Genomic DNA, 22,776 nt, shown 5'->3' with positions numbered 1-22,776 from the left:
GGTTCTCACTTAAACAAGAAAACAAGCACGTTCAATTTCTAAGCGAAACCTAAATTATTTAAATCGCAACTTCTCACTTAATCTTTCATGTTCCTCTTGAAATTTCATAATTCGTGGGTGTAGAGTAACTTCAGCTCTAGTCGGGGTTTGACGTGTTCGGGTCATGTAAACAATTAACTATTTCTAAAGAAGCTAAACATAATAGTACTAGAACATAAAAGCATCATAAATTATGTCATGTAAAACATCATATCTTCATATACTTGAACAATTAAAACACATACCTTGGAGTCGATGCAGCACATGAGTTTCGAATGACTAGGCTTATCTAACCTTTTAAGCTTACTTAAACCTTTTTGAAAGCAAAACATTTTTTTTTAAGGCACGAGTCTACAGGAACGTAGACCCGCTCTGATACCACTATTTAACTAATATACAAAAAGTAAATTGTTCGGTTCTTATTAAACAAAATTTTCCGTTCTGCACAAATAAATTTGATAAGTATAAAGTTGGTGAACTAAGCATTCATATTGATGAGTGGAAACTTAAATATATTAAACAAACTTCGAAGAAAACAAACTTCAATTCCAAACTAGACTAATTCGGTTTAAAGAAAATTCAGAGAATATGGCTATACATAATCTAAAAACTATGCGAAGAAAAATTAAAAGAGAAGGATGTGTACCGATTTTTACTGCCGTCTTTAAGTTCTGCGTGTGTGTGTGTTTTTTTTTTTTTAGGGTTTGAAAATTGGTCTCATATTTGTACTAGTCTTTAAAGAGTTCTAGTTCTAATAGGAAACAAAAATAATAATAATAATAATAATAATAATAATAATAATAGTCTAGATAAAATTAATGGTGCATATCTATATGTATCATGTAATTATTAAAAAAAATAATCTATACAAGAAAATACTATTAATTAAACTTATAAAATAAATCTAAATTATCGGGGTGTTACAACCCCGATAATTACACATAACAACATAGACATAAGATGCACGTAAACAAGTAATCAAACGCGATAATAAAAACATATATAACCATATGAATAAGCGTAAAATCCCTCACCTAATTCTTGAAATTGATAACTCCCTTTGATGATTTCTACCAACGCATCCCTATATGAACTCTTGAAATTTCTAAAGTTTTCGTCAAACTCGCAGCTGAACAGACCAGTCAGCTTCAAGCCTTCGTTTGAAGCCTCAAACGTCCTCAAATCGTATTTCGCCCAGAAATACGACTTCTTTGTCTTCGAGAGAGCTTTCCGTGGCCGCCTGTTTCGCCTGAATCGGAGTTCTGTGGAGGAAGTTATGGCCGTTCTCCCGAAACTGCCAGAACTTGATTTCCTGCGAAAAACTGACTCCAGCTCCTCACGTTTCCTGCGCCCCACAGCTCTCCAAAACCCGACTAAAATTTACTGTTGGCTTCGAGTTTCTATGTCTAGGGTTTGTAAATTGATTTCATATTTATACTAGTCTTTAAAGAGTTCTAGTTCTAATAGGAAACAAAAATAATACTAATAATAATAATAATAATAATAATAATAATAATAATAATAATAATAATAATAATAATAATAATAATAATAATAATAATAATAATAATAGTCTAGATAAAATTAATGGTGCATATCTATATGTATCATGTAATTATTTAAAAATAATAAGCTATACACGAAAAAATACTAATAATTAAACTTATATAATAAATCTAAATATTTGGGGTGTTACAACAAAGTCTATGTAACACCCCAATTTTCATAAACTTTTCAATATAAAATCTTTGAAAACTAATAGATAAAAATAAAATTTCTTGAATTATAAAAGTTTAAATCAATTTGAAATCAACTTGTCAAAACTAAAGTAGTAACATGAAATAAAATGATAAACTAAAAAAGTAACATGTTTCAACTTAAATTTCTATGGAAATACTAAATCTCTATTCATTCTCGACTTCCATGGTCAGCTCGACTCCAGAACTGCAAAACTGAGAAAATAAGGGGTGAGCATATTGAAAATATACTCAGTGAGGAACATAACAAAATATTCATATATGTCACATATATAATTAAATCACATTATCATACTTGCAAACATACGCCAAGAGACTAGAGCCCCTTGACAAACATAATCATATTTTGAGTCGATGGCTTAAGTCCCATGACCAAACACATACATAAATCAATGGCTTAGGTCCCATGATCGATCAATGGCTTAGGTCCCATGATCGCACATAACATAGATCAATGGCTTAGGTCCCATGATCGCACATAACATAGATCAATGGCTTAGGTCCCATGATCGCACATAACATAGATCAATGGCTTAGATCCCATGATCACACATAACAACATAGTCAAGGATGCACGTAAACAAGTAATCAACGCGATAATAAAACATATATAACTATATGAATAAGTGTAAAATCCCTCACCTTAAAGTCGAAGCTAAATAAATCAAATCCGGAATGAAGGTCTTAATAGCGCTGCACCAGAAGAATTCGTCAAATCGCAGCTGAACAGACCAGTCATCTTCAAACCTTCGTTTGAAGCCCTAAACGTCCTCAAATCATATTTTGCCCAGAAATAAGACTTCTTCGTTTTCGAGAGAGCTTTCCGTGGCCGCCTGTTTCGCTTGAATCGGAGTTCTGTGGAGGAAGTTATGGCCGTTCTCCCGAAACTGCCAGAACTTGATTTCCTGCGAAAATCTGACTCCAGCTCAGATCTTCTGCCTACACGTTTCTGGCCCTCTCTGCTCTCTCTAAAACCCTAATTAATTAGTGTGTCCGTCTCCTTTTAGGGTTTGAAAATAGATCCCATATTTATACTAGTTTTTAAAGAGTTCTAGTTCTAATAGGAAACAATAATAATAATAATAATAATAATAATAATAATAATAATAATAATAATAATAATAATAATAGTAATAATAATAATAATAATAATCTAGATAAAATTAATGGTGCATATCTATATGTATCATGTAATTATTTTAAAAAATAAGCTATACAAGAAAATACTATTAATTAAACTTATAAAATAAATCTAAATTATCGGGGTGTTACAACCTACCCCACTTAAAATAATTTCGTCCTCGAAATTCTAGTCACGATTCTTGAGCCATATAATCTAGTTCTATGGTGAGGTAACTTCATCCTTCGCACGTGTTCCACGAACCCGTAGTCGCTACTCCATGTATAGCAGTCGTACACCGATTGCAGCCTCCTAATCCTTTCGTATCTCTCGCATTGTACACGCAAGAATTCACAACGTTCACTTAATCTTTCATATATTCTTCGCGCAATTTCTCAATTCGTGCTTGTAGGGTACTTGAGCTCTAGTGGGAGTTTGACGTGTCCGTACCATCTAACAATTTCACAATTTCAACTATTTCTAACGAAGCTAAACATAATAGTACTAGAACATAAAGGCATCATAAAAAAACGTCATGTAAAACATCCTAACGGTCGTATACTTAAGCAATTAAAACACATACCTTGGAGTCGATGCAGCCCATGAGTTTCGAATGACTAGGCTTATCTAACCTTTTAAGCTTACTTAAACCTTTTTGATAGCAAAACATTTTTTTTTGGGCACGAGTCTACAGGAACGTAGACCCGCTCTAATACCACTATGTAACACCCCAATTTTCATAAACTTTTCAATATAAAATCTTTGAAAACTAATAGATAAAAATAAAATTTCTTGAATTATAAAAGTTTAAATCAATTTGAAATCAACTTGTCAAAACTAAAGTAGTAACATGAAATAAAATGATAAACTAAAAAAGTAACATGTTTCAACTTAAATTTCTATGGAAATACTAAATCTCTATTCATTCTCGACTTCCATGGTCAGCTTGACTCCAGAACTGCAAAACTGAGAAAATAAGGGGTGAGCATATTGAAAATATACTCAGTGAGGACATAACAAAATATTCATATATGTCACATATATAATTAAATCACATTATCATACTTGCAAACATACGCCAAGAGACTAGAGCCCCTTGACAAACATAATCATATTTTGAGTCGATGGCTTAAGTCCCATGACCAAACACATACATAAATCAATGGCTTAGGTCCCATGATCGATCAATGGCTTAGGTCCCATGATCGCACATAACATAGATCAATGGCTTAGGTCCCATGATCGCACATAACATAGATCAATGGCTTAGGTCCCATGATCGCACATAACATAGATCAATGGCTTAGATCCCATGATCACACATAACAACATAGTCAAGGATGCACGTAAACAAGTAATCAACGCGATAATAAAACATATATAACCATATGAATAAGTGTAAAATCCCTCACCTTAAAGTCGAAGCTAAATAAATCAAATCCGGAATGAAGGTCTTAATAGCGCTGCACCAGAAGAATTCGTCAAATCGCAGCTGAACAGACCAGTCATCTTCAAACCTTCGTTTGAAGCCCTAAACGTCCTCAAATCATATTTTGCCCAGAAATACGACTTCTTCGTTTTCGAGAGAGCTTTCCGTGGCCGCCTGTTTCGCTTGAATCGGAGTTCTGTGGAGGAAGTTATGGCCGTTCTCCCGAAACTGCCAGAACTTGATTTCCTGCGAAAATCTGACTCCAGCTCAGATCTTCTGCCTACACGTTTCTGGCCCTCTCTGCTCTCTCTAAAACCCTAATTAATTAGTGTGTCCGTCTCCTTTTAGGGTTTGAAAATAGATCCCATATTTATACTAGTTTTTAAAGAGTTCTAGTTCTAATAATAATAATAATAATAATAATAATAATAATAATAATAATAATAATAATAATAATAATAATAATAATAATAATAATAATAATAATAATAATAATCTAGATAAAATTAATGGTGCATATCTATATGTATCATGTAATTATTTTAAAAAATAAGCTATACAAGAAAATACTATTAATTAAACTTATAAAATAAATCTAAATTATCGGGGTGTTACAACTTGATCGGCAGGGGCTCTACGAGGCGGCATGGTTCTCACTTAAACAAGAAAACAAGCACGTTCAATTTCTAAGCGAAACCTAAATTATTTAAATCGCAACTTCTCACTTAATCTTTCATGTTCCTCTTGAAATTTCATAATTCGTGGGTGTAGAGTAACTTCAGCTCTAGTCGGGGTTTGACGTGTTCGGGTCATGTAAACAATTAACTATTTCTAAAGAAGCTAAACATAATAGTACTAGAACATAAAAGCATCATAAATTATGTCATGTAAAACATCATATCTTCATATACTTGAACAATTAAAACACATACCTTGGAGTCGATGCAGCACATGAGTTTCGAATGACTAGGCTTATCTAACCTTTTAAGCTTACTTAAACCTTTTTGAAAGCAAAACATTTTTTTTTAAGGCACGAGTCTACAGGAACGTAGACCCGCTCTGATACCACTATGTAACACCCCAATTTTTCATAAACTTTCCAATTTAAAATCTTTGAAAAACTAATAGATAAAATAAAATTTCTTGAATTATAAAAGTTTAAACCAATTTAAAATCAACTTGCCAAAACTAAAGTAGTATCATAAAAATAAAATAAAACTTAATAAGTTCAACTAAAATGTTCAATGAAAAATCCTTATCCCTAGTCATTCTCCACTTCCATGGCCACCTCGACTCTGAAACTGCAAAACTGAAACGATAAGGGGTGAGCATATTGAAAAATATACTCAGTGAGGAACATAAAAAATATCCATATATGTCACATATATAATCAAATCACGTTATCATACTTGCAAACATACGCCAAGAGACCGGAGCCCCTTGACAAACATAATCATAGTTTGAGTCGATGGCTTAAGTCCCATGACCAAACACATACATAGATCAATGGCTTAGGTCCCATGATCGATCAATGGCTTAGGTCCCATGATCACACATAACATAGATCAATGGCTTAGGTCCCATGATCGCACATAACATAGATCAATGGCTTAGGTCTCATGATCGCACATAACATAGTCATAAGATGCACGTAAACAAGTAATCAAACGCGATAATTAAAACATATATAACCATATGAATAAGCGTAAAATCCCTCACCTTAAAGTCGTAGGCAATTAAATAAAATCCGGAATGAGGGTCTTAATAGCACCGCACCTAATCACATAAAATATAATTACTTCAATATGGACCTAACTAAAACCTTAATCTAAAATTCTATAAATAAATATATAATAAAATTTTGGTTGAGTTACATAATAAAAACTTTAAAAGATAAAATATACACACTGGATTACTTAAACTAAATCAAAAGAAAGAAAATTATTATTATTGCAAAATTATTTATTTAACAATCCAAAATCAACTGCCACTTTAGATTTCTAAAAAAAATCGAAACTATATATATATATATATATATATATATATATATATATATATATATATATATATATATATATATATATATTAATCTTCTGAACCAATATTACTAACCAAATTATTAAACAATCTTAACACATCAAGCCTAATTCACTCAAGTCATAAATAAAGCTTAAAAGCTTACATACAGAGATCGAAATATAATGAAAGAAAATTGATATATGAATTCTGATAATAAAAAGCAATACTGAACTTAATCAAGGTAATAGTCTCGAAAGACAACTTTATGCTTATATAAAAAAATAATTCAAATTGATATTGATATTCACGGAAACCAAAATTATACTCAAACTCATCATTTTGACAGAAACAGAAATTTTTAACAAAAATAGAATTTTGACATCGACAATTGAGAAACAAAAACAGGGGAGAGTCTACACTACACCAAGTTTTTTACACTCCATACTAAGATGATGACACGTGTTTTGTTCAAGCAAACCCATTTTATTTTTATTTCTTTTACTCATTCAGACCGGTTTTATAAAGTAGCCGGTTTTTTTATTTTTGTTTTGTATACCACTCTTCACAATACCCAAAGTTGTATTTAGATTGTCCAATAAAAATCAAACACACAAATATACTACTGTTGCATGCATTGTTTAAGCCTTTTTGACATGATTAATTAATTTATTTTTTGAATGTATGAATTTTGAATTTTAATTTACAGTTTGATTACACTACATTCATTTCTTTAACTTCATACACCTATGAAGTTAAAGAAATTGTAATTTATAATAAACTTTATTTATAATGTTGGTTATTTTATAATAAAGTTCGTTATTAATAAAAATATATATTTATTATTAAGAAAAATGTTTTACTTAATTTTAAGAAAAACCAAAAGTAATATTTGATATGACAAAAATAATAGTACTTTTTATTCGAATAAGTTATATTTCTATTAAGTAATATTTGATATTTATTATTTGATATGAGCAAAAGTAATATTTGATACGAGCAAAAGTAATTTGTTGTTAAAAAACTCATATTTCTGTTAAATAATACTCCGATATGAGCAAAATTAATATTTTATATGAGCAAATATAATATTTGTTACTCCCTGCGTCCCGCGAGTCTTGACACGTTTGGATTCGGCACGGGAATTAAAGAGTTGTAGATTAGTGTTTTAAGTGTGTAATTAATAAAGTATAAAATTGATAAAGTATGAGAGAGAAAGTAATAAAAGTGATAAAGTATGGGAGAGAATATAATAAATGTGATAAAGTAGAAGAGAAAAGGTAATAATTATTACCAAAAAAGGAAACGTGTCAAGATTCGTGAGACGGAGGGAGTATTAGATAAGTTAATTTTCGATTCGTTTACAACCCTAAGCAGGAGGAGGGCACCAATAAGGGGAAACAATTGAACAAACGATAAATGTGGCAAGTGAGGGAAAACCGAAGGAGAAGGGATGATTTATGTGATGAAAAATGAAGGAGGGAGAAATGAGGGAAAATTGAGCAAAAAAGTAAGAGGGATTTTTTTCGTTTAGGGCGGGAAGTGATTTCCTTAAGGGGGAAACGAACTTTTTCATGTCATCATGAGTTTTTGTACCTCGACTATTTGAAAAAAAATTCACCGAAAACGATAATTATAGAGATATTATATGATACAAAACATTAGTGGAAAATATTAATGATATAATATATTAAAATAATCTATCAATAAAAAATAAAAAATATTGTCAGGTAATATATTAATAAAAAATATTAGTAAAAATATTAATGGTGTGATATTAAGATAATATATTAATTAAATAATTAATGCAAAATATTTTCAGATAATATATTAATAGGAGTAATAAATATTAGTGAAAAATATTATGATACTAGTGCAAATACAAATGAAATAAGATTAGTGCAAATAGGGCTGTCGATCGGTTCGGGTTCGGTTACCCGTACCCGAATTTTCGGTTACCCGAACCCGAAATTGCAAAATTTCAATAACCGTTCCCGAACCGTTTTAGGTGTTCGGTTACCCAATAACCGCTTCGGTTAACCAATTGGGTTATTTGGATATCCGAAATACCCATTTAAAAAATCCAAAACAAATCCAAAGCAATTCCAAAGCAATTAGTTCGTTTCAGATAAGCAATTCAGTCAAATTAAAGATATATGGACTATATAATAATATTGGTTGGATTAGCTCCATCATGTTGTTTATAATTTAGTCTAAGAGACGGAAATTGAGAACAAATAAAAAACAAAATTTTCCTTGGTATAATCATTTGTGTCCTATGTTGCTTCATTTAGCTCCATCGGAATAATTCTTTTCTGAACTATAGAATAGAAGTAATAAACCATAGAAAAATGTTCACAAGAATCACAACATAACTACATATCTACATACAAAGGGAAGCATTAAATTGGGCTTTAATTGGGCGTTAATTAGCTGATACAAGATGAAGACTTATCGGGCGGCGGACGGACAGCAAAGTGGCTGGCGGCGTGGCGGAGCAGCGGTCATGTGACATCTACACAGTTAATTCATCTTAATTCTTAGTTATATAATATGAGAATCGTACTTTAAAATAAGATTAGTGCATGGGAATGCAAGTGGGATTTTGAAACCGAAATAAGATTAGTGCAAATGCAATTGGAGTTTATGAAATCAAAGTTCGATTATTGGGAAATCAATTGAAGATTACTAAATTATAGTAAATATTAGTTGGAGATCAATTGGGAGTTTTGAAATCGAAGTAAGATTAGTGGGAAATCAATTAGGGATTATGAAATCGAAGTAAGATTAGTGCAAATATAATTGTGTGTGCAATCGTGTATGGTACTGTGTAGTCAACTGTGTAAGTTATTGTGTCCCCTACCGTGTATGTCTCGTATAGTTGTTTTGACTCGTTTATTCGAGTCCCAAATGTATGGTCGGACACTAATTAGTATTAATTTTATATAAATATAAAAATAAACACGGGATGCAAATGCTAGTTGGTCTCATAATCAACAATAAATAATTATATTTTCTTAAGTAATCTTTTAAAAATGTAAGCCAAATGTGATAATATTTTAAAATACTAAATTAATTATTAAAACTAACTAAATATATAATCATAATAAATACAAAATGACTAATTTGACCCAATTAATTATGACCATTTAGCACTACAATTCTGTAAAATGTGTCTGACAGAGAGAATTTATATATGGGCGGTCATATAATGCTCCTTTTCTGACGGTCGGACAGGTGTCCTTGCATGTTTTCATTTCGTAATTTTCGGTTTAATTGATAAGTACAAATCCGACCGTGAGAATTTTCTCTAAAATGTGTCCGACCGAAAGATTTTATAGATGGGCGCACAAATCATGCTCCAATATTTTGTGCGGTCATACTGGTCTTATTTAAGTGGTAAACACTATTAACTAAGAGGAGATATATAAAGTTTTATAATAATAGTATTTTATTTGTTTGTGAATGAACCATGTATTTTTTTATTATTATGCGAATACGAGAAACTCCTATTACATTTCAAATTAACTATATCAAATGTGATAATCTCCTATTCCATTTCAAAATAATAAATCAAATGTGATAATCTCCTATTCGATTTCAAATTAACTAACTCAAATGTGCTAGTCTCCTATTCCATTTCAAAATAATAAATCAAATGTGATAATCTCCTATTCGATTTCAAAAGTACAAACTCAAATGTGCTAGCCTCCTATTCGATTTCAAAAGAACTAACTCAAATGTGATAATCTCCTATTTGATTCTTAGGATTCTCACTTGAATTAGTGGAATATTAGATTGATTCTTAGGATTCTCACTTGAATTAGTGGAATATTAGATTGGTTCTTAGTATTCTCACTTGAATTAGTGGAATATTAGATTGATTCTTAGGATTCTCACTTGAATTAGTGGAATATTAGATTGATTCTTCTTAGGATTCTCACTTGAATTAGTGGAATATTAGATTGATTCTTAGTATTCTTAGTTAATTGGCTTAAATTTAACTCTTTAAATCATTCATTTCTTTTTCCACATTTTCTACTTGACCCTATGATAACACTCATGTTTCCATGATTTTTAGTGTTCATATTATGTTAATTTTATAGGGAATTGAGTGTTTGATGATTGTTTTGTGCTTAAATTGCTTTATCTTGTGAATTATGTTACTTGCTCGAACTTTGATGGATTTTACAGGATTTTCTAGATGGAATTTGGAAATATTGTCAGAAATAGAAGTTGTAGTTCGTCTCAAGAGGAGTTCGTGAGCGCAAACGGTTCATAAATCGGAGTTCGAACGAGAAAGTTATGGCCAAAACAAGAAAGTCGCGCGCAGTAGTAAATAGTGTCCGACGGGAATTTCCGAATTTTCGGGAATTTTCGGAATTTTCGGATTTTGTCAGTATTTTTGAGTTCTACACTGTATTTATCTCATGTGCTTATATATAGGTCCTTTCCCTGACCTATTAGACACATCTCTTTACCTCTTTTCTCCATCTTTTCAGTTTTAGACTTAGACTTTTATTGTTTTCATAGATTAGCTTTATTTTCCTACAAGATTCAAGCTGTCATTCAACATTCTTTCGGATTTTATTTATTTTATTTATTTTAATTGCTTTCTTTTTATTTATGTTTATGATTTATTTTAGTATGTCTAGCTAGTTCGTTAATATGAACCTAAGGTTTGTACATAGCTGATTAATTATGTGTTTATGATTTATTGATATCAATTTGCCTTCCAACTTGTGATTCATGATTTATGGTGCTTATTTTCTTGTGAATTATTTGGCCAATAATTTACATGTTTAGCTGTTCAGTTTGAGTCTTGAATGCGATAATTGTTCAGCCGATTCAGGAATGCATGATATAGTGTTAGCCTTAAGTGATATAGTTTGATTTTCTTTGATGATTTGAGCATAATTGGAACTAATTTGCATAATTCTAGAGTGATTTTAACCTTGACTTTTGGACGTTGAATAAAACTGTGAGATTTTGAGCCATAACTGTTTATCATACACAGTTTATTCTTTGTTGTGAGTTTTGTCATGCATATGTAGTGATCTTCTAGAACTTGCCATGGTTTCTGTGTCGAGGTTGCTGTTGTGCCCAGGATTAGGAGATGATTTTAGGCCATCTTTTGTGTTTTGGCCATAACTTTCTCGTCCGAACTCCGATTTACGAACCGTTTGCGCTCACGAACTCGTATCGAGACGAACTACAACTTCTATTTCAGACAAGTTTTCCAAATTCGAACTCAATATTTCTGTAAAAATCATCAAAGTACGACCAAGTAACATATTTCACAAGATAAAGCAATTTAAGCACAAAACAATCATCCAACACTCAATTTCCTATAAAATTAACATCATATGAACATTAAAAACCATGGAAACATGAGTGTTATCAGTAAGTAAATGATTCACTAGTTATTTCAAGAATATCAAATTATAAATATAAGTTTTAAACTTATATTTGAGATGTAAGTAAGTGCTTCACTTGTTATTTCAAGTATGATTAGGGTAAATTAAATTGAGATTCTCAAATTCGAGTATGATTAGTGGAAATTCAATTGGGGATTCTCAAATTCAAGTATGATTAGTAATTCAATAGGGGATTCTCAAATTCAAGTATGATTAGAAGAATTTCAATTGGGGATTCTCAAATTCAAGTATAATTAGTGGAAATTCAATTGGGGATTCTCAAATTCAAGTATGATTAGTTGAAATTCAATTAAGGATTCTCAAATTCAAGTATGATTAGTGAAAATTCAATTGGGGATTCTCAAAATCAAGTATGATTAGTGGAAATTCAATTGGGGATTCTCAAATTGAAGTGTGATTCTCTATTGGATTCTCCACTAATCAAGTTCAAATTTTAGATTCTCTATTGGATTATCCACTAATCAAGTTCAAATTTGTGATTCTCAACTAGATTCTCCACTAATCAAGTTCAAATTTGAGATTCTCAACTAGATTCTCCACTAATCAAGTTCAAATTTGAGATTCTCTATTGGATTCTCCACTAATCAAGTTCAAATTTGAGATTCTCTATTGGATTCTCCACTAATCAAGTTCAAATTTGAGATTCTCTATTGGATTCTCCATTAATCAAGTTCAAATTGAGAACCCCCAATTGAAGTTCAACTAATCATTCTAATTAGTTACACAATTGACTACACGGTTAGGTGACATCTACACAGTTAGTTACACGGTTATGTCATTCTACTGTGTAAGATATTGTGTCCCCTACTGTGTATGTTCCGTATAGCTGTTTGATTCGTTTGAGCAATTGACGTGGATGGATACCCTAAAATAATTATAAGTATACATCGTTAAAGTTGATGATTACGATAAACAATTACAAGTATGAATTGTGCATCAATTATTAATAATTATACTATTACCTATATCTCCACTAATATATTGAAGATATTTATTGAAGCAAGATTAACTCTTTCAAATACTTACAACTTCAAATAATTGCTAATTACCAATTTGTTAGAAAATGAAATATAATTAAGTGGTAAATTACAACTTCCAACATATTGATTAACATGATCTAAGGTGTGTGTTGAATTTTTTATCGAAAATTCTTTTTAATAAAGAACTCTAAAGGTTGGTGTTCTTAGTTACACAATTGACTACACGGTTAGGTGACATCTACACAGTTAGTTACACGGTTATGTCATTTTACTGTATAATAAACTGTGTAAGATATTGTGTCCCCTACCGTGTATGTCCCGTATAACTGTTTGATTCGTTTGAGCAATTGAGTTAAATAATTATAACACAAAATAATCAGAAGATTGTAGTAAATAAAAACATTAATAAAAGCTATTTAGAAAGACCTTAAAATCTGTGTCCAATCATAATTACCATTTAAAAATTTACTTCATTTTTAAAGAGAAAATAAATTAAAGTGGGAAATCATTTGGGAATTCTCAATTTGAAGTATGATTAGTGGGAAATCATTTGGGGATTCTCAAATTGAAGTATGATTAGAGAAAAATCATTTGGGGATTCTCAAATTGAAGTATGATTAGTGATAAATGGATTGGGGATTCTCAAATTGAAGTAAGATTAGTGGGAAATCATTTGGGGATTCTCAAATTGAAGTATGATCAGAGGGAAATCATTTGGGGATTTTCAAATTGAAGTATGATTAGTGATAAATGGATTGAGGATTCTCGAATTAAAGTAAGAGTAGTGGAAAATCATTTGGGGATTCTTAAATTGAAGTATAATTAGTGGAAAATCAATTGGGGATTCTCAAATTGAAGTATGATTAGAGGGAAATCATTTGGGGATTTTCAAATTGAAGTATAATTAGTGATAAATGGATTGTGGATTCTCAAATTGAAGTAAGATTAATGCGAAATCATTTGGGGATTCTCAAATTCAAATTGAAGTATGATTAGAGAGAAAACATTTTAGGATTCTCAAATTGAAGTATGATTAATGATAAATGGATTGAGGATTCTCAAATTAAAGTAAAATTAGTGAAAAATCATTTGGGGATTCTCAAATTAAAGTATAATACGTGTTTATTACTACATTATGGTTAATAGTCTCGGGGCATAGATATGAGATTTCCCCCAATTAGATGGCAAAATAAGGAAATTATTAAAGTCCACAAAAAAATCATTATTCATAAATGATTTTTAAAAACATATTAAGTGCCTAGAAGATGTAAAATACCTTATATCTAATTTACACCCATTATTACCTTCTATGTCCTACTTTATCGCTTTATTATTTTCTCTCTAATTGCGTGTTCTCAACTCAAAAGATGGGGACCGACCGTCGATGGATCAATGCAAAAATTGATTGTCTGCAGTTTTATAGGTAACAACTTAAGGAAAAATTATCACTTATTAAAATATAAACTTTTAATATATTAAAATTTTAAATTATTACATCTTGCTTATTTAATTTTTCTTTTTTGTATATTATACATCAAATTAAAGGTAATTTCATGATCTTTTATTCAAGATGTATATTGCAGATTTTATCTAAAATATAATTTCATGAAAATGAGAAAATATGCTTTATCAAAAAAATGAAAGAAATCAAAAATTTAAACCGAATTTACAAAAATAGCAACTAAAGTTGGGCGATTTTTCCCCTTGAATCACAATTTTTGGTAGTTTATTTGACATGGATTATACATAATTTTTTTTAATTTTCAACTATATCTTTCTAATTGAATTAAATTATATTTACTTTGCTTTTTTTATATATAAAGATTATTTTTTATTTTATTCAACTTTGTTGAGTGTCGGGGTGATGGGCGTCAACACTCCTTTATAAGGTGTCAACACTCCTTATAAGGTGGTGGGCGTCCCTTGTTGTAATGAGTGATACTATTCTCACAATTATATCTATTTATATAAATTTTTAATATTTATTTTCAATCTCACTATTAACTTATACGTACTCCCTCCGCCCCGTAGAGTTTGTGGCGTTTTTTTTTAGCACGGGAATTAAGAAGTTGTAGATTAGTGTTTTAAGTGGTAGTATAAAAGTGATAAAGTAGGAGATAGAATGTAATAAGGGTGCAATTAATTTTATAAATTAGTGCTTTAAATTACTTAATTTTTATTAAAAAATGAAATGACTTAAGTTCGGTGGGACAATCTAAAAATGAATACACCTTAAATTTGATGGGGACGGAGGGAGTAATTATTTTTGCACTATACCATAGTTCATGCAATTTCGTCTGTAAAGTGAAAAGCTTTCATATCAAGATACACAAATACATTGCGTAACACAAAATAAATTTCTTATTTGAAAAGCTTGTTCAAAAATTAAAATTAGGTGTGTAAGAATGATTTACAGTACATGCAGTCATTCTAGATTTTCGTGTAAAGATGTTATTGGCCGGACAAGCAACATACCACTTTGATTATTGTGAAGAGTGGTATGCAAAACAAACAATCAAAAAAACCGGCTGAACTATAAAACCGGACCGAGTTAGTACATAATTCAAAAAAGTGATGGTTTGGTCAACCAGGACACGTGTAGTAATCCTAACATGGGAGTGTAAAAAACTGGGTGTAGGATAGACTTTCCCCAAAAACAGATCCATATTTTCGAAATTAAATTTCAAATATGTTTTCAATGAGTTCATACTCAAATCAAAACTAGAATTCAAAATTTAGATAGTTTGAGTTGTAACACCTCGATAATTTAGATTTATTTTATAAGTTTAATTAATATGATTTTCTTGTATAGCTTATTTTTTTTAATAATTACATGATACATATAGATATGCACCATTAATTTTATCTAGATTATTATTATTATTATTATTATTATTATTATTATTATTATTATTATTATTATTATTATTATTATTATTATTATTATTATTATTATTATTAATTTTGTTTCCTATTAGAACTAGAACTCTTTAAAGACTAGTATAAATAGAAGCATAATAATTACTCTAAGAACATACATACATACGCGCAGACCCTAAGCGAGCAAAATCGGTATGCTATTTTTTCTTCCTTTATTTCTACGCACAGTTTTCGTGAAATTTTGTTTTAGTCTGATCTAGCCAGTAAGCCTTGAACATGGATTAGTAATACAATATATTTATTTAGGATCACCCTCTTTCCCACTTAGCCAGAAATCGAAACTGCTCATGCTGCATCAGAACATTTTTTTCAAATATTTTATATAGGTTCCAAATTATTAGTTTTGTCTTGTAATACCTGTTTTAGTAAAATACTTTTCGCATAAGTAGAGACAATTGGTTTTCTTATAACCTATATTTGTTGTAATGATTTTTCATATAAAAAGTCAACTTAGCTTAATTTTATTATTAAGTCTAGTTAGTGCCTTTATTCTTGTAGTTTGTTATTAATTATAATTTTGATTAAGAATGATGTTAACTAGTGGTAGTCTGCAAAGATTTATTAATTCGATGATTAAGGTATCAAATTTTTTTAAAATAAGTTTTGTTTGAATTTTATGTGATTAGGTGCGGTGCATTTAAGATTTTTCCATTCCAGATTTTGTTGCTTTTATTGTCTACGACATTAAGGTGAGGGATTTTACGCTTATTCATATAGTTATATATATTTTTATTATCGCGTTTGATTACTTGTTTACGTGCATCTTATGACTATGTTGTTATGTGGGATCATGGGACCTAAGCCATTGATCTATGTTATGTGCGATCATGGGACCTAAGCCACTGATCTATGTTATGTGCGATCATGGGACCTAAGCCATTGATCTATGTTATGTGCGATCATGGGTTAATACACGTCGTTAGAATCTTATGATTCATTTGTTCGAAATTTACTTGATCGTTGGTGTTTTTGGGCCGATGGACTTAAAAGAAAAGATGAGATAATTAGCGAGGAAGATCCCGAAGAGGAACCCCAAAGCAACAAGGAAGAGGGACCACAAAGGAAGAAGACAAGGAGGGATGAGAGCGATGGTGATGAGGATAGCGACGAATGATGAAGTTACCTCACCATAGAACTAGATTATATGGCTCAAGAATCGTGACTAGAATTTCGAGGACGAAATTATTTTTAAGTGGGGTAGGTTGTAACACCCCGATAATTTAGATTTATTTTATAAGTTTAATTAATAGTATTTTCGTGTATAGCTTTTTTTTTTAAATAATTACATGATACATATAGATATGCACCATTAATTTTATCTAGATTATTATTATTATTATTATTATTATTATTATTATTATTATTATTATTATTATTATTATAGTGATTATTCTAATAAAAATAGATTTGTGGCAATCCTTTATAGATTAGGTTAATATGTATAGTTACTTACTCTTAATCGAACACATAGATAAAAGAAATATATGTAGGCAATCATTATATGTATGTATACGAAAGAAAATTTATTTAATGCTTTTGTTCTTTAAATTTTAGATTTGGATTGATGTCTCAATTGTAGTTTTTTTTTTTTTACATTGCGCATTGATCGAATGGTCTATATGAATGGGAGGCTATTTTAAATATTTAGTTAATTCTTATTCTATTATGATTAGTTTTAATAATTAGATTAATCTGTATTTGGACTATAGCTTAAAATAGTAATATTTCACTAAACAAATTCTTTATATTATAGTATATAAATACGTATATATATTTGAGTGACCAAAGGGATTTACTCAAATCAAATTCTCGATTATCATTACTTTTCCCAAAAACTTGTATATATATATAGGTCACATGCGCATAACAACACAGAAAAAAAAAGCTCTGATATATTTGTTTCTTTAATTTCTTTGTTTGTACGCATAGTGGTATCAGAGCGGGTCTACGTTCCTGTAGACTCGTGCCTTAAAAAAAAATGTTTTGCTTTCAAAAAAGGTTTAAGTAAGCTTAAAAGGTTAGACTAACCTAGTCATTCGAAACTCATGTGCTGCATCGACTCCAAGGTATGTGTTTTAATTGTTTAAGTATATGGCAGATATGATGTTGTACATGACATAGTTTATGATACTTTTATATTCTAGTGCTATTATGTTTAGCTCCGTTAGAAATAGTTATATTGTGGAATTGTTAGATGGCACGGACACGTCAAACTCCCACTAGAGCTCAAGTTACCCTACAAGCACGAATTGAAAAATTGCGCGAAGAATATGAAAGATTAAGTGAACGTTGTGAATTCTTGCGTGGACAATGCGAGAGATACGAAAGGATTAGGAGGCTGCAATCGGCGTACGACTGCTATACATGGAGTAGCGACTACGGGTTCGTGGAACACGTGCAAAGGATTAGCAACCTCTTTCACGAACTGAACGAACTAGAAGTCTTTATAGGGGATTTTTATGCGACCAAGCATCTCATGAGCAAAGTGCATGCACCGCTACGACTCATTGCCCAAGAAGCGTACGATATGGTTACATCGTTTCAGTTTTGCAGTTTCAGAGTCGAAGTGGCCATGGAAGTCGAGAATGACTAGAGATTTAGTATTTCCATAGAAATTTAAGTTGAAACATGTTACTTTTTAGTTTATCATTTTATTTCATGTTACTACTTTAATTTTGACAAGTTGATTTTAAATTGGTTTAAACTTTTATAATTCAAGAAATTTTATTTTTATATATTAGTTTTCAAAGATTTTATAGTGAAAAGTTTATGAAAATTGGGGTGTTACATAGTGGTCCTCTTCGGGATCTTCCTCGCTAATTATCTCATCTTTTCTTTTAAGTCCATCGGCCCAAAAACACCAACGATCAAGTAAATTTCGAACAAATGAATCATAAGATTCTAACGACGTAACCATATCGTACGCTTCTTGGGCAATGAGTTGTAGCGGTGTAGGCACTTTGCTCATGAGATGCTGGGTCGCGTAAAAATCCCCTATAAAGACTTCTAGTTCGTTCAATTCGTGAAAGAGGTTGCTCATCCTTTGCACGTGTTCCACGAACCCGTAGTCGCTACTCCATGTATAGCAGTCGTAGTCGCTAACCTTTTAAGCTTACTTAAACCTTTTTGAAAGCAAAACATTTTTTTTTAAAGCACGAGTCTACAGGAACGTAGACCCGCTCTGATACCACTATGAAACACCCCAATTTTCATAAACTTTTCAAATTAAAAACTTTGAAGAACTAATATAGTGAAAATAAAATTTATTGATTTATAAAGAAAATTTAAACTAATTTCAAAGTCAACTTGCCAAAACTAAAGTAGTAACATGAAAATAAAATAAAACTTAATAAGTTCAACTAAAATGTCCAATGTAAAAGAAATCCTTATCCCTAGTCATTCTCCACTTCCATGGCCACTTCGACTCTGAAACTGCAAAACTGAAACGATAAGGGGTGAGCATATTGAAAATATACTCAGTGAGGAACATAACAAATATCCACATACGTCACATATATAATACTTGCAAACATACGCCAAGAGACCGGAGCCCCTTGACAAACATAATCATAGTTTGAGTCGATGGCTTAAGTCCCATGACCAAACACATACATAGATCAATGGCTTAGGTCCCATGATCGCACATAACATAGATCAATGGCTTAGGTCCCATGATCGCACATAACATAAATCAATGGCTTAGGTCCCATGATCGATCAATGGCTTAGGTTCCATGATCACACATAATAATAAATCAATGGCTTAGGTCCCATGATCGATCAATGGCTTAGGTCCCATGATCACACATAACATAGATCAATGGCTTAGGTCCCATGATCACACATAACAACATAGACATAAGATGCACGTAAACAAGTAATCAAACGCGATAATAAAAACATATATAACCATATGAATAAGCGTAAAATCCCTCACCTAATTCTTGAAATTGATAACTCCCTTTGATGATTTCTACCAACGCATCCCTATATGAACTCTTGAAATTTCTAAAGTTTTCGTCAAACTCGCAGCTGAACAGACCAGTCAGCTTCAAGCCTTCGTTTGAAGCCTCAAACGTCCTCAAATCGTATTTCGCCCAGAAATACGACTTCTTTGTCTTCGAGAGAGCTTTCCGTGGCCGCCTGTTTCGCCTGAATCGGAGTTCTGTGGAGGAAGTTATGGCCGTTCTCCCGAAACTGCCAGAACTTGATTTCCTGCGAAAAACTGACTCCAGCTCCTCACGTTTCCTGCGCCCCACAGCTCTCCAAAACCCGACTAAAATTTACTGTTGGCTTCGAGTTTCTATGTCTAGGGTTTGTAAATTGATTTCATATTTATACTAGTCTTTAAAGAGTTCTAGTTCTAATAGGAAACAAAAATAATAATAATAATAATAATAATAATAATAATAATAATAATAATAATAATAATAATAATAATAATAATAATAATAATAATAGTCTAGATAAAATTAATGGTGCATATCTATATGTATCATGTAATTATTTAAAAATAATAAGCTATACACGAAAAAATACTAATAATTAAACTTATATAATAAATCTAAATATTTGGGGTGTTACAACCTATCCCACTTAAAAATAATTTCGTCCTCGAAATTTCTAATCATTCTTCATTCGTGTCATCTAAACAATTTCACAATTACAACTATTTCTAACAGAGCTAAACATAATAGTACTAGAACATAAAAATATTATTAAAAAAATATCTTGTAAAACATCATAACTGCCATAACTATAATTGAACAATTAGAACACATACCTTGGAGTCGATGCAGCGCATGAGTTTCGAATGACTAGGCTAGTCTAACCTTTTAAGCTTACTTAAACCTTTTTGAAAGCAAAACATTTTTTTTTAAAGCACGAGTCTACAGGAACGTAGACCCGCTCTGATACCACTATGAAACACCCCAATTTTCATAAACTTTTCAAATTAAAAACTTTGAAGAACTAATATAGTGAAAATAAAATTTATTGATTTATAAAGAAAATTTAAACTAATTTCAAAGTCAACTAGCCAAAACTAAAGTAGTAACATGAAAATAAAATAAAACTTAATAAGTTCAACTAAAATGTCCAATGTAAAAGAAATCCTTATCCCTAGTCATTCTCCACTTCCATGGCCACTTCGACTCTGAAACTGCAAAACTGAAACGATAAGGGGTGAGCATATTGAAAATATACTCAGTGAGGAACATAACAAATATCCACATACGTCACATATATAATCAAATCACATTATCATACTTGCAAACATACGCCAAGAGACCGGAGCCCCTTGACAAACATAATCATAGTTTGAGTCGATGGCTTAAGTCCCATGACCAAACACATACATAGATCAATGGCTTAGGTCCCATGATCGCACATAACATAGATCAATGGCTTAGGTCCCATGATCGCACATAACATAAATCAATGGCTTAGGTCCCATGATCGATCAATGGCTTAGGTCCCATGATCACACATAATAATAAATCAATGGCTTAGGTCCCATGATCGATCAATGGCTTAGGTCCCATGATCACACATAACATAGATCAATGGCTTAGGTCCCATGATCACACATAACAACATAGACATAAGATGCACGTAAACAAGTAATCAAACGCGATAATAAAAACATATATAACCATATGAATAAGCGTAAAATCCCTCACCTAATTCTTGAAATTGATAACTCCCTTTGATGATTTCTACCAACGCATCCCTATATGAACTCTTGAAATTTCTAAAGTTTTCGTCAAACTCGCAGCTGAACAGACCAGTCAGCTTCAAGCCTTCGTTTGAAGCCTCAAACGTCCTCAAATCGTATTTCGCCCAGAAATACGACTTCTTTGTCTTCGAGAGAGCTTTCCGTGGCCGCCTGTTTCGCCTGAATCGGAGTTCTGTGGAGGAAGTTATGGCCGTTCTCCCGAAACTGCCAGAACTTGATTTCCTGCGAAAAACTGACTCCAGCTCCTCACGTTTCCTGCGCCCCACAGCTCTCCAAAACCCGACTAAAATTTACTGTTGGCTTCGAGTTTCTATGTCTAGGGTTTGTAAATTGATTTCATATTTATACTAGTCTTTAAAGAGTTCTAGTTCTAATAGGAAACAAAAATAATAATAATAATAATAATAATAATAATAATAATAATAATAATAATAATAATAATAATAGTCTAGATAAAATTAATGGTGCATATCTATATGTATCATGTAATTATTTAAAAATAATAAGCTATACACGAAAAAATACTAATAATTAAACTTATATAATAAATCTAAATATTTGGGGTGTTACAAAAACCGTTATAAAAAGTGCAAAAAACTGTTAACTATGATAAAAAAAAATTAATACATAACGGAAAAATCTTAATACATAACGGTGAAAAACCGTTATGTATTCTATCAAAGATAACGGTTAAAACCGTTATAAAAAGTGCAAAAAACTGTTAACTATGATATAAAAAAAAAAAATAATAATATATAACGGAAAAATCTTAATACATAACGGTGAAAAACCGTTATGTATTCTATCAAAGATAACGGTTAAAACCGTTATAAAAAGTGCAAAAAACTGTTAACTATGATAAAAAAAATAAAAAAAAAATTAATACATAACGGAAAAATCTTAATACATAACGGTGAAAAACCGTTATGTATAACCTTTATAGATAACGGATTCGTACTGTTATGTATGACACATCGTACCGTTATCTATGCTACTATACATAACGGTTTTGAAACCGTTGTGTATGAGGTATAGAATAGATAACACCACTATACACAACGGTTTTTTTGCTCATAGATAACGGATAAAATCCGTTATCTATGAGCGTTTTTCTAGTAGTGTGCTTTGCCAAAGTCAAATAGAGGAAATACCGTCGTTTGGGTGATCATAGATAGATTGACAAAAAGTGCTCACTTCATACCGATTCCTGTCACACATGGTTCTGAAAAGTTAGCTCAAATATACATTCGTGAGATAGTACGTTTGGACGGAGTTCCAATGACGATTACCTCCGATAGAGATACAAAATTCACCTCACATT

At 31.1% G+C, this 22,776-nt stretch overlaps 2 long non-coding RNA genes across 2 annotated transcripts; one reads left to right on the top strand and one right to left on the bottom strand.

Annotated features, from left to right (window-relative positions):
* Positions 1 to 7,230: 7,230 nt before the first annotated feature.
* On the top strand, positions 7,231 to 10,978 carry LOC131011437 (uncharacterized). Its single transcript, XR_009096925.1, has 2 exons — positions 7,231 to 9,184; positions 10,282 to 10,978. It is a non-coding gene; the product is annotated as an uncharacterized LOC131011437 (long non-coding RNA).
* Positions 10,979 to 18,967: 7,989 nt separating this feature from the next.
* Positions 18,968 to 20,185, bottom strand: LOC131011436 (uncharacterized). Its single transcript, XR_009096924.1, has 2 exons — positions 19,656 to 20,185; positions 18,968 to 19,159 (listed from the first exon to the last, which is right to left on the bottom strand). It is a non-coding gene; the product is annotated as an uncharacterized LOC131011436 (long non-coding RNA).
* Positions 20,186 to 22,776: the final 2,591 nt, after the last annotated feature.

This window comes from Salvia miltiorrhiza, chromosome 2 (assembly GCF_028751815.1).
Source record: "Salvia miltiorrhiza cultivar Shanhuang (shh) chromosome 2, IMPLAD_Smil_shh, whole genome shotgun sequence".
NCBI classification, from domain to species: domain Eukaryota; kingdom Viridiplantae; phylum Streptophyta; class Magnoliopsida; order Lamiales; family Lamiaceae; genus Salvia; species Salvia miltiorrhiza.
This window is presented reverse-complemented; position numbering and strand designations above follow the sequence as displayed.